The 2,881-nt window shown below is 26.8% G+C and overlaps 1 protein-coding gene and 1 non-coding gene across 2 annotated transcripts in view; both read right to left on the bottom strand.

Moving 5' to 3' along the window:
* LOC106685285 (uncharacterized) overlaps window positions 1-2,881 on the bottom strand; it is a 25,655-nt gene that overhangs the window by 16,023 nt on the left and 6,751 nt on the right. The gene's annotated exons all lie outside the window — the stretch shown is intronic.
* Window positions 854-955, bottom strand: LOC112210694 (U6atac minor spliceosomal RNA). The gene has a single exon (XR_002945259.1). It is a non-coding gene; the product is annotated as a U6atac minor spliceosomal RNA (small nuclear RNA).

Consider the following 2,881-nt stretch of genomic DNA (forward strand, 5'->3'; position numbering starts at 1 on the left):
TTATTCAGACTTTTATTTCCTGCAAAGATTTTTTAAGTTCTTTAATATCCAATTGGTACTGTTGAACATTTTATATATTTTTGCAGATAATTTTTACTGTTTATCATTTTACTGCAAACATTACATTTATTTTCCATAATATTCCATTCACACTTCATCCTATTAAAATTGTTAAAACATTTTTTTAAACTAATGTGTAATAATAACTTTTTAAAAAATGTCAAAGTGGCTTGGTTCGGAGGAATGTCAATATTTGCTACAATCCTAAGTTGAAATTTTTCAAACATTGATTTTTTATTCAAATTAACTAACGGATAATAAATCATTTTATATTTCCTATAATGCCGCCCTTACTAAACAAATTGGTTAAATTCTTGCCGAATCGAAAGAAACCTTTTCCAAACATAGGTAGGCCTAGGAAAATACTTTTAGGCATTCTTAAGCGAAAGTAGTGGTCGGAATGTGATAAAATCGCCATGACACCAAATAGACACACACCAACACACAAACGAAAGTTCGGAAACTTTCACAAAAATCGAATTAACGTGACGGTCGATCATGCCCGAACGACAATTCCCCTAGACAGACACGAGAACAATTGTTTCTCGATGTTCAAAACGTATAATACGGGTGAAGATTCATGAATTTTATTCATTTAAACCTTTTTACATGTAAAATATGTAACAAGGAAGTAAATTTATACTTAATTCATTATTAGTAAAATTAAATTTAGTTCATTATGAACTATGCAAAATATGAAGGAGTGGATGGTAAATTCAGTCTGTTATTAAAGATCTCATGCCAAACATTATATTATCAATGAGTATTTTACTCTGAAAATTGTGGTATAAAAAAAAAAATTTGGTAGGTTACCGTGTTGCCACGGTTAATGCCTGGTTTATATATTCCATCCTTGTCAAGGGGAGTGCTAAACTTCTCTCCTTTTTTACTACACATAATTGAGAACCTAAAAACTTGTATATATAGTACCTTAATGTACTATTTAATCATTCTGAGAGGTTGATTCTTTAAACATGGCATTACCGCAGTTGACGAGGAAACATGCACAACAATAGCTCTTACCTGACAAAATATAGCTTACAATTTATGCTGTAGACTTGATTGGTCGGTTATTGACGCATTTTTTTAATCTAAAAAGCAAAAAATTGATTTTACTGTACCACATCATGACAGACAGCAGCGCTCCAGGTAGCCAACTGCTGAACTTTTTCGCAAATGAATAACTTGTGAAAGTACCCTGTCACTGAAAACAAGGGAATCTAAAAGGTTAATAATAAGAAAATTTATTATACTAAGTTAATACACATATTTTAAAACCAACTGCTATCCTAGATTTAATTTTCAAAGGACATATCAAATATAAAAAACGGTTTCTCCTCTTTTGGCTCAAATTTGGAGGGAAGATTAGTGTGAAAATGGTCTAGTATTAATTTAATCAAATTCAATTCACTACTCTCACTAAAATATGTGAATCACACTTTTTTTTCATGTAAGTGTTTCAAGCATGGCCCCTCCTGTAGATTTCATTCTTAAAGGACAAATTAAATATATTGAAAAATTAAAATTGAAAAGATTATTCTTAATTGTTAAATATTAGTAATTATGTACTTACTGACCTAGACAGTAGATATAATGAGGGGACCATACTTGCCTATTTACTTGGTAAATATTTTTTAAAATAATTAATTTTAAAATGTACTTATTTTACAAACTTTTTAATTTTTTTGATAAATAAACAATAATAGATATATTATTACAGAAACTTCTTGAGGGCAATTAACTCCAAGTGACCAAATACAGTAGAACCAGGAAATAAATAAAAATATCTAATAATTTATTGAATAATAAATTAAATTTACATTATCCTTACATATTTTGCATATAAAAAGGTGAGAATCACAAGGATTTTTAATAATAGTAATATTCTCTTAAAATATATTTATTTAACTAAATAATACTTTTTGTCAATACACAAATAATAATAGTCATAAATATATCAGTTACAATATTATATAATCTTTGAGAATTTATTTAACCACAAATAATAGCTAAATCATTTATAAAAAATAGGAACATTAATTTTCATTTTTTTTTTTTTGTAACTATCCTTACACAAACTTAATGTGTGAATTCCCCTTTATCTACATCAAAGATTCTAAAAATCAAAAATGTTACATAATGAATAAAGGCATTCACATACCCCTTGAATTATAAATATTTGACATGATTGATAATAATAAATTATTATCTTACCAATTTGTGCTATATTAATAATCTTCATTTTTAAAATTTTTGAAAAGCAACTATTTTTATAGTGACCAAAACTGAGCTCATTTAATAAACATACCACTAGCTGACAAATATATATATATATATATATAAAGTGACTAGTTAAGCATTGATTGACCAATATTTAAAAGTTTACAGAAAACATTAATGGTTATCAATAATAGTCAGTTGTATTTTACCTATAATTATTTTTTTTTTTTTACATAAGAAGATGGTCAGGGTTGCGGTCAAAAGTGAAACAAAAATAGTTGTAAAGTATATATAAAAATAGTTTACAACTATTTTTGTTTCACTTTTGACCGCAACCCTGACCATCTTCTTATGTATCAATTTTTACGGTCAACTATATATACATATATATTATTTTTTTTTTGCTAAATCTCAATTAATCTATGCATATAAAATAAATAGCCTCTTAGTGCATTTTTTTTTAATTTGAGTAAAATATTAACATAGCAAAATAATATTTTGTAGGGGTTGTTTTGGCAGATGAATATTAAATTATTTCATTGGTAATTCTCAATATACATTTCTCTCTCTCTCTCTCTCTCTCTCTCTCTCTATATATATA

Source organism: Halyomorpha halys, unplaced genomic scaffold (genome assembly GCF_000696795.3).
Source record: "Halyomorpha halys isolate HHAL.00 unplaced genomic scaffold, Hhal_1.1 Scaffold677.1, whole genome shotgun sequence".
Taxonomy (NCBI): domain Eukaryota; kingdom Metazoa; phylum Arthropoda; class Insecta; order Hemiptera; family Pentatomidae; genus Halyomorpha; species Halyomorpha halys.